We start from the raw sequence: 10,532 nt of genomic DNA, 5'->3' as shown, positions 1-10,532 counted from the left end.
AGTTCCTTGGCCTGGGTGGGTCATTAGTGGAATGCAGGACCTGGAAGCTATCTTAAAAACTACTCCAGTGCAAAGAAGCAACCAGAGAGAATAGTGATTTTTTTTTTTTTAATTTTTAAAAGGTACTCAAATGTCAATTTTATTGTCCACACACACATTTGCTACTACAAAGATACAACACATCAAACTTACTTTCATTGCAATTTTTGAAAACCAGAAACTCTAATCAATTATTAAGCTCTAGCCAAACTGCCAAATGTTTCCTTCACATTCTTTTTTTTTTTTTTTTGCAGTTTTTGGCTAGGGCTGGGCTTGAACCCGCCACCTCTGGCATATGGGGCAAGCGCCCTACCCCTTTGAGCCACAGGCGCCACCCTCCTTCACATTCTTTTCCCACAAGTTACTTTGCTGCAAATTCTTTATCCTGCAGACTTCAGGCTTCTAAACTCATGGGAATACTTGAGACCTATTGGTGATTCTTCAGGTCAAATCAAAAAGTAGAGCTGAACTATACTGATTATTCAAATACATGCAAACTACACTGATCCTTCATCAGTTACTGGTATTGAAGTAATAAGGAAAAGATACAAGAAAAAACCTTACAGAACTCATTGTAGGTTACCAGAATTGTTGGTATTCATCCTATGTCCTTATGTAGCAAGCTTTCTCAACTTGCTGAATAAAAGTACCAATAAAAACCAAAATTACAAGAATGTTTTTGGTGAAATTGATGCAGTGTCATCATTCCCTATTTTATTATTTTCAGAAGGATCCCAATTGTGGGACACCCAGTAACTACAGGGACATTTGAATGGTTGACTGTCGTCATTCTGAACTCCCTTACGTCCAGTGTCTTTCAAGCTGAGAAAACTTGTTGATTAAAATATATCTCAGTCTGGCCAGCCTTTCTCTCTGCACAGGTAACAGCATCCGCACTCCTCTTCTCCTCCTTAAGAGACCAGCCATCTCAAATATCCTGGAAGATGCTTTCACTATCCTGTTGCTGGGTAAAGCCTTCTGGTGGACAGGGAGGGAGATCGGTGCCTGGGTTGAGAGACAGTTTACTAAGGTTCTTTATTAACGTTTCTGAGAAGTGGTGTGAGGACTCTGAAACATCTTGTGAATCTTCCTCAGTGACCATTTCTAAAGAGTCTGGGTCAAGGTTGGGTCAAGTGTTTGTGATGGATCCGTTGCAGCCTCCGTTGAGCTGTTAGCTCTTCCAGGACCTTTGAGTCCCTGCAGAAGTGCCAGGAAGCCTCCGCAGCCAAGAACAAACCCGGAAAACCGAATGCCAACCGAGAATAGTGATTTTTATCAAGCAAATGCGGGAACAGTAACTGATTATTACCATTATTTTAGCTAAGCCTGCTCCTCCCTGGAGTCCTGCGGGCCCTTGCCTCTCTCACCTTGCACTCCTTCATCAGTTTTTTTTTTTTTTTTTGTAGAGACAGAGTCTCACTTTATGGCCCTCGGTAGAGTGCCATGGCCTCACACAGCTCACAGCAACCTCCAACTCCTGGGCTTAAGCGATTCTCTTGCCTCAGCCTCCCAAGTAGCTGGGACTACAGGCACCCGCCAGTTCAACGCCCGGCTATTTTTTGGTTGCAGTTTGGCCGGGGCCGGGTTTGAACCTGCCACCCTCGGTATATGGGGCTGGCGCCTTACTGACTGAGCCACAGGCGCCGCCCCAGTTTTTTTTTTTGTAGAGACAGAGTCTCACTTTATGGCCCTCGGTAGAGTGCCGTGGCCTCACACGGCTCACAGCAACCTTCAACTCCTGGGCTTAAGCGATTCTCTTGCCTCAGCCTCCTGAGTAGCTGGGACTACAGGCACCCACCACAATGCCCGGCTATTTTTGGTTGCAGTTTGGCTGAGGCCGGGCTTGAACCCGCCACCCTCGGTATATGGGGCCGGCGCCTTACCGACTGAGCCACAGGCGCCGCCCCTCCTTCATCAGTTTTTAAGAGTGGTTTCTGAGTACGTGGAAAACATTGAGATGGGGGAAACTAAAGTACCAATGAAATGATTTACCTGTAAGTAAGTATAGGTAATATATACACGGCATTATAATATATATGGCAATTATAATATGGCAGTCCTGATAACTTAGGAACTGGTCATATCTTACAGGTATATCCGCACATTCTTGAATACAGATGGGAACAAACAAGAAAGTGCATCTTTCTCCTTGCCCCCCCTCCCCATGGACTTATCATGATGTATATCAGGCATGATTCAGCATCTGATGTTGAGAAACACCACTCATTGGTGTATTTTTTGAATAGGCACAAGTAGGAGACCAATGATACACTGCCTGGCCTCCACAGTTTCGTTTTGTTTTGTTTTGTTTTTCTGAGACAGAGTCTTGTTCTGAGGCCCAAGCTAGAGTGTCATAGCATTAGCATAGCTCACAGCAACTTCAAACTCCTGGGCTTAAGAAATCCTCCTACCTGGGTGGCGCCTGTGGCTCAGTGAGTAGGGCGCCAGCCCCATATGCCGAGGGTGGCGGGTTCAAACCCAGCCCCAGCCAAACTGCAACAAAAAAATAGCCGGGCATTGTGGCAGGCACCTGTAGTCCCAGCTACTCTGGAGACTGAGGCAAGAGAATTGCGTAAGCCCAAGAGTTAGAGGTTGCTGTGAGCCGTGTGACGCCACAGCACTCTACCAAGGGCGGTACGGTGAGACTCTGTCTCTACAAAAAAAAAAAAAAAGAAATCCTCCTACCTCAGCCTCCTAAATGGCTAGGACAACAGGTGTGCACCACCATGCCCAGCTAATTTTATTTTTGCGTAGAAATGAGGTGTTACTCTCACTCAGGCTGGTATTCAGCTCCTGAGCTCAAGTGATCCTCCTACCTCAGCCTCCCAGAGTGGTAGGATTACAGATGTGAGCCCCTGTTCCCCCAGCCCTAATCACCACATTCCCTCGCAAGAGTAAGACATACCCTAGATTCTGAACCTAGACTCTGATAATTTTCTTTAAAAGGTCAATGTTATTTAACTTTAAATGTAAACTTACACACTTATGAAGTAAAGTATTACTTATATACACAATGCCATGAATGAATTGCGAAATAATTATGTTGAGTGAAAGATACCAGACATGGGCTCAGTGAGTAGGGCGCCGGCCCCATATACCAAGGGTGGCGGGTTCAAACCCTGCCCCAGCCAAACTGCAACAAAAAATAGCCAGGCGTTGTGGCAGGCACCTGTAGTCTCAGCTACTCAGGAGGCTGAGGCAAAAGAATCTCCTATGCTCAAGAGCTGGAGGTTGCTATGAGCTGTGATGCCACAGCACTCTACTGAGAGAGACAAAGTGAGACTCTGTCTCTTAAAAAAAAAAAAAGAGTACATACCCCATGGCTGCCATTTGTATAAAATTCTAGAAAATACAAGGGGCACGAGGGAACTATTGGGGGAGATATACATGTTCATTATCTCAATTATGACGATCAGTGTCAAAATTGAACAAATTGTACATTTTAAATATGTGCAGCTTACTTTGCATCAATTATATCTCAATAAAGGTATTTAAAATTTAAAATAAAACAAGAAGAGTATTCCTATACCCAACTGATTGTTTACTTGGTTGGTTTAAGACACAATGATACTTCCTTAACAGAAACTGTGGGCTGAAAAAGGCTCTATTGTTCCCTAAGATTCAGTTAGTTCTTCCTTCTAGAAAGAGGATGAAAAAAAGGCAATGGTATTAACTCTCACCTTTCTCAGATTGTATGTGCCAATAACGACCGCAGAGATTATAATTACACAAAAATTCACCTTCTTCTCTTTTCTACTTTTTGTCTATCATACAAGCATTTCCTAAGCTTGTCATTATCATACAAGAAATAGCTTTAGTTTCAAAACTAAATGTGAACATTTTTATGAATTTTTAGAAATCTGAAAATGCACCTTTATGTCTAGTACATCATTTGCTAATATTAAAAGAGCCGTTCTCCAGAACTTACTGAAGTAATTTCAGTCTCTCTAAAGGGTCCAACCCTTCTCCACCAAGGCCTTTCTTGTCAATAATCTTCCTGTGCCTGCATTTTTCTTTTCAGGTCAGAATCTCTTCTGTAGAAAGTTTGTGTGTAAACTTACTCTCCAAACCTATTCCTCCCTTTTGTGTAATTACTTTCTGCCACTCAGTTTGGTTATTGTTTGTTTGATTTTTGTTTTTCCCAGCTTGGACAAAAGGTCAAAGGAAACCTGCCTCAAAATCTTAAAGGAAACATGGGAGTTGGCTGAGAAAGGAAGGGAGGTGAAGAATTGTTCTTGGCAGAGAGAGGTAAGAAACAGCACACGTGAGCTGGGAAGGACAATTAGTTCATGCTCTGTGATTGAGGTTTGTACATTATGGAGGCCCTTGAGTATCACAATAAGGAGCCTCTACCTTATCCTGTGAAAAAACTATGTAGGATGTTAAGTAGGAGAACATCAGGGTAAGATGTATGATTAAAAAAAAAAAAATCTGGCTTGGCGCCTGTGGCTCAAGCCACTAAGGCCCCAGGCACATACACCTGAGACCTGAGCTGGCTGGTTCAAATCCAGCCTGGGCCCACCAAACAACAATGACGGCTGCAACCAAAAAAAAAAAAAAAATAGCTGGGTATTATAGCGGGTGTCTGTAGTCCCAGCTACTTGGGAGGTAGAGGCAAAAGAATCTCTTGAGCTCATGAGATGGAGGTTGCTGTGAGCTGTGATGCCACGGCATTCTACCCAGGGTGATAGCTTGAGGCTCTGTCTAAAAAAAAAAAAAAAATCTATCTGGGCAGCACTTGTGGTTCAAGGAGTAGGGAGGGCACCACCCCACATGCTTAGGTGGTGGGTTCAAACCCGACCCTGGCCAAAAACTGCAACAACAACAACAACAAAAATCTATCGGCTCAGTGCCTGTCGCTCAAGTGGCTAAGGCGCCAGCCACATACACCTAAGCTGGTGGGTTCGAATCCAAACAACAATGGATTGTTGGGCCCAGGGCCCGCCAAAAACAATGATGGCTGCAACCAAAAAATAGCCGGGTGTTGTGGTGGGCACCTGTAGTTCGAGCTACTTGGGAGGCAGAGGCAGGAGATTCACTTGAGCCCAGGACTTGGAGTTGCTATGAGCTGTGATGTTATAGCACTCTACCTAGGTTGACGACTTGAGGCTCTGTCTCGAAAAAATAAAAATAAAAAAGAGTTTACTACGGGGAAGAAGAGTCTGTGCCATTGACTGTTTCAAATGCAGCATTTGGATCTTCCCTCTGTATTTATGACTGTTTAGAATAATCACATTGAGTCCCAGCTGCTTGGGAGGCTGAGACAAGAGAATTGCGTAAGCCCAAGAGTTAGAGGTTGCTGTGAGCCATGTGACGCCACGGCACTCTATCCGAGGGCGGTACAGTGAGACTCTGTCTCTACAAAAAAAAAAAAAAAAAAAAAAAAGAATAATCACATTGATGAAATCGTAATTCATGGTTGAGTTTTGGGAAAAAAGATACTCGTTGTACATTAACCATTTAGAGGTCATTTTAAATAACAAAATATTGTATTGTAAAAGACCTGTACAATTTTAAAACAATAAACATTCCAACCTATAAAAAAATAAATAAATAAATAAAAAGAGAGTTTACTATGGAATTCTGGGCATTTAATAAAAGACTTCTAGGGGGCAGTGGCAGGCTCATGCCTGTAATCCTAGCACTCTGGGAGGCCTGAGGCAGGTGGATTGACTAAGTTCACAGGTTCCAGACCAGCCTAAGCCAAAACAAGACCCCACTTCTAAAAATAGTCAGGTGTTGTGGTGGGTGCCTGTGGTCCCAGTTATTAGTAGGCTGAGGCAAGAAACTAACTTGAGCCCAAGAGCTTCAGAATAACTTGAGCCCAAACCACCCTCTACTGAGGGTGACAGTGCAACTCTTATCTCAAAAAAATAAATTAAAAAAGACTTCTGGGGCTGACTGTAATTTGTGTGTTCCTTTGTCTTTGACTATGCTATTTTACAACTCTGTAGAGACAGAAATTAATTTGCAGGAAACTGATAGTAATGTAAATATTTCTGGCTTATAACAATGCAAATTAGTCCTGTCTACCTCAAGGCAAATGAATTTTTTGTGGTACAGAATATAAGGCTCAATAGGTCAAATTTATCTTTTTTTTTTTGAGACAGAGCCTCAAGCTGTCACCCTGGGTAGAGTGCTGTGGCATCACAGCTCACAGCAATCTCCAACTCCTGGGCTCAAGTGATTCTCCTGCCTCAGCCTCCCAAGTAGCTGGAACTACAGGCACCTGCCACAATGCCCAGCTTTTTTTTTTTTTTTGGTTGCAGCTGTCATTGTTGTTTGGTGGGCCTGGGCTGGATTAGAACCCACCAGCTATTTTTTTTATTTGTATGTGGCTGGGGCCTTAGATGCTTGAGCCACAAGCACCAAGCCTAGGTCAAATTTTTCTCAGAAACTGAACATTCCCACTAGTTGTAGGGATTAACAAGTGAGCAATAAATGAGATAAGTGAAGTCTTCTGCGCACATTCTTTTTATATTTGCATATTAAAAGGGCCTGAGGGCCATAATTTTACCTTTTCAAAACACTTTAACAGTTTTGGAGATTTCACCAACGTCTTATGAACTCACCTGACAGAACTAAGTGTAAACCACATTACTAAAGAACAAAAGGCAAGCCCTTTCTTGGGTCCCAGAGTGACTACCAAATGGCAATACTACAGCATTGCTGACTCTCTGCTTCTCTAGGGTTCTTTTGTCCTCTCAATTGACTTTGTGTTTTTGTTTCTGATTCATTCAGGGCCAGTGGGGTTTTCCCCAGTGGTGACAACCACAATTAGGAATTTGATCTTCTATTCTGATCATTTAGTGATCTCTTAAGTGAATTAATAATTTATAAAGATCTAATGTCTCTTGGATAAGAGATGATGGGGAATCTGGTTTGTTAGTGTTTTTTGTTTAACTTTTTGTCTATTTATGCATTCAAATCGGTGACATTCAGGCCTTCTGGGGAGGAAAATAGCTTTGTGTTATTTGGTCCATTCAAGTTATATATTTCTGTGTTTACTTTTGACCTGAGGCCAAAATTGTAGAACCAAAGGTATAGCTCTGTGTGTTTAGGTGTTCATGGCTGTAATCAACAAAGCCCTTTGCCTCTCTAGAGTGTGTAAAACGTCTTATTACCTTTGTAGAATCTTAGTATATGACATCTCTTTTTTTGTTTGTTTTGTTTTTGAGACAGAGCCTCAAGCTTTCACCCTGGGTAGAGTAAGAAGGCATCACAGCTCACAGCAACCTCCAATTCCTGAGCTCAAGTGATTCTCCTGCCTCCGTCTCCCAAGCAGCTGGGACCATAAGCGCCCTCCACAATGCGCAGCTATTTTTTGGTTGCAGCCGTCATTGTTGTTTGGCGGGCCGGGCTGGATTCGAACCCGCCAGCTCAGTTGTATGTGGCTGACGCCTTAGCCGCTTGAGCCACAGGCGCCAAGCCAGTATGTGACATCTCTTAAAGAAACTGTTTATAGAAATAAACACACACATACAAATAAAATATTCCTAAAATTCCCAGAAAATGGCTGGGAACGGCGGTTGATGCTCCTTATTCCGGCACTTTGGGAAGCCAAAGCGGGACGACATTTAGAGGCCAGGAGTTCAAGGCCAGCCTAGGCAACGCAGACCGCCCCCACCCCCATCCCTAGAAAAAATTTAAAAATTAGCCAAGCATGGTGGTGCTGATTGTGAGAAGCCATTACAGCAAACGGAAGGAAGAAAACCTTGCCATGTAAAAATAAAATAATGGTAGAAACAGTAAAAAAATGAAAAGCTTTGCAATGTGAAGAGGTACACCTACCATACTTAATCTACACTAGAAACAGATTTGCCCCTCCCCGGAAACAGGGCTTGCGTCCCCAAGCTTACAGCCCTCACCCACTTTCGGCTCGCCCCTTCCCCCATACTAACGCCTTCTTCGAGACGGCTTCTGTTACCTGCGGCCACTCCCTCTTTCGGGGCCATCCGTCATCGTTCTCGCTTCCCGGTAACTAAGGCGATCAGAGGGACTTCCCGGGGACAAGTGGGCGTCATATTGTATCAGGACGAACCCTGGAGTGCCGACTCATCTGGAGGCAGGCGCTGAGATTTTCTGAAGTAGAAACGTTTAGGGTGAACTTGGGGAAACGCATGTGCCGAGGAACTTTGGTTTTGAAGCGCCGGGCATGATAGTCTTGCCCTCTTCCAATATGGTGGCGCGCCTTCTTTGAGTGTCTCGCTTCCGCTCGTCCGTTTTTTGATTGGCCAGTAGACGGCGCCGTGGCGTGACGAGTTGGGGCGCTGACCAATCGGATGAGAGCTGAGCTGGACATACTGTGGGAGTCGGAGCGCGCCTTTTGGGGTGGTGGTTGCGGACGGTTCTGACCTGGTGAGCGGCTCTGGCCAGGTGAGTGGGGAGCAGAGGTGACGGAGGGTCGAGCGGGAGTTTCTGTTGGGGACAAGGTGAGATGCTTTTGTGGTGAAGCTTCTTCCCGGCAGGCGAGGGAATGGGAAGAGAATCGCTGACCTAGGGCTCTGCTTAAGAGTGACGCGTCCGGCTCCAGGCTGGGCGACCAGACTGGAGGATCAGTTTCTGGCTCCGGGTCCCTCAGAATCACAGGGTGCACACAGCTCGAAGAATCCAGCCCCCATATTATAGTTGAAAAACTCAAAGTCTCAGGGAAAATGACTTTTGCTTCATGACAGGGCTGGACCTAGAAGCCAGGTTTTCAGACTCTCAAGGAGTAAATCTTGCTTAATCTCGTCTAACAGGTGGTCAGGTTACTATGTTTTGAAAAGTTATGAGTTGGCGAGATAAGGGTGGTTCAGCATTTTTGGCGGGTACTCCTACAGTATCTTTCCAGGTCTTTTTTTCATTCACTATTCCATTCAGTTAACCTATTCCACTTTGATAATTTGTTACAAACTGTGGACCTCTCGCCCTAGAAAAATACACATTCGCTGATGCACACAGTTGTATATACAATTTAAGAGGTTTCGTGGCCCCTCTGTAGTCCCCTGTGGATTACGTGTTAAGAATCCATGCTCCGAGGGCGGCGCCTGTGGCTCAGTCGGTAAGGCGCCGGCCCCATATACCGAGGGTGGCGGGTTCAAACCCGGCCCCGGCCAAAAAATAGCCGGGCGTTGTGGCGGGCGCCTGTAGTCCCAGCTACTCGGGAGGCTGAGGCAAGAGAATCGTTTAAGCCCAGGAGTTGGAGGTTGCTGTGAGCTGTGTGAGGCCACGGCACTCTACCGAGGGCCATAAAGTGAGACTCTGTGTCTACAAAAAAAAAAAAAAAAAAGAATCCATGCTCCGGAGGGGTGAGAGAAAGAGGCAGAGTGGGAAATGGCAGGAGCAGGTTTTATTTATTTTATTTTATTTAGAGACAGAGTCTCACTTACTCACCCTTGGTACAGTGCCACGACATCACAGCTCACAGCAACCTCCAACTCCTGGGCTTAGGCGATTCTCTTCCCTCCGCCTCCCGAGTAGCTGGGACTACAGGCGCCCGCCACAATGTCCGGCTATTTTTTTTTGTTGCAGTTTGGCCAGGCCTGGGTTTGAACCCACCACCATCGGTATATGGGGCCGGCGCCCTGCTCACTGAGCCACAGGTGCCGCCCAGGTTTTATTTTTATTTATTTATTTATTTATTTTCTGCGGTTTTGGCCGGGGCTGGGTTTGAACCCACCACCTCCAGCATATGGGGCTACCCCTTGGAGCCACAGGTGCTGCCCCTATTTTTTTTTTTTTTTTTTTTTTTTGAGAGAGAGCCTCAAGTTGGCGCCCTGGGTAGAGTGTGGTGACATCACAGCTCACAGCAACCTCTAACTACTGGGCTTAAGCAATTCTTTTGCCTCAGCCTCCCAAGTAGCTGGGACTACAGGCGCCCACCACAATGCTCGTTTTCCTCGTAGTTGTCATTATTGTTTGGCAGGCCTGGGCTGGATTGGAACCCCCCAGCTCTGGTGCCTGTGGCTAGCGCTTTAGCCACTTGAGCTATAGGCACTGAGCCAAGAGCAGGTTTTAGTATGACGGTGCTTGGGAACATTAGATGGAGTCAGTACCTTTTAATAAAGAACTGTTTTGGAGAGGGAGTGGCTATTTAAAGAAACCTGCTGAGGTGCTTGTTGTGAGAATTGCCATATTAGAACTTGCTTTTTATTCCCACCTGAGTTATTTGTTTGCCTTCCTACCTCCCTTCAAGCTGCAGAAGTGCCACCTGTGTACACAGTGCTTCAGGTTCCTGCTTTTGTCAGAAATAACAAATAGGGGCTCAACGCCCTTAGCACAGTGGTTATGGTGCAGGCCACATACACCAAGGGTGGATCCTGGCCCTGGCCAGCTAACCAACTATGGCAACTGCAACAAAAAATAGCCGGGTGTTGTGGTGGACACCTGTACTCCCAGCTACTTTGGGAGGCTGAAGCAAGAGAATTGCTTAAATCCAAGAGTTTGAGGTTGCTGTGAGCTGCGATGCTACAGCACTCTACTGATAGCAACAAAGTGAGACTCTGTCTTAA

At 45.2% G+C, this 10,532-nt stretch overlaps 1 protein-coding gene across 2 annotated transcripts in view; it reads left to right on the top strand.

The window, feature by feature from the left end:
- The first annotated feature begins 7,453 nt into the window (after nt 1-7,453).
- SEC23B (SEC23 homolog B, COPII coat complex component) overlaps nt 7,454-10,532 on the top strand; it is a 59,272-nt gene continuing 56,193 nt past the window's right edge. The window contains exon 1 of one of the 2 annotated variants that reach the window (XM_053574521.1): nt 7,454-8,397. The gene's annotated coding sequence lies outside the window, so the exon portion shown is untranslated. Of the gene's footprint in view, nt 8,416-10,532 lie in introns of both variants that reach the window. The other variant, XM_053574520.1, reaches the window with a different exon arrangement.

The sequence above is a fragment of the Nycticebus coucang genome, chromosome 21 (genome assembly GCF_027406575.1).
Source record: "Nycticebus coucang isolate mNycCou1 chromosome 21, mNycCou1.pri, whole genome shotgun sequence".
Taxonomy (NCBI): Eukaryota; Metazoa; Chordata; class Mammalia; order Primates; family Lorisidae; genus Nycticebus; species Nycticebus coucang.
This window is presented reverse-complemented; position numbering and strand designations above follow the sequence as displayed.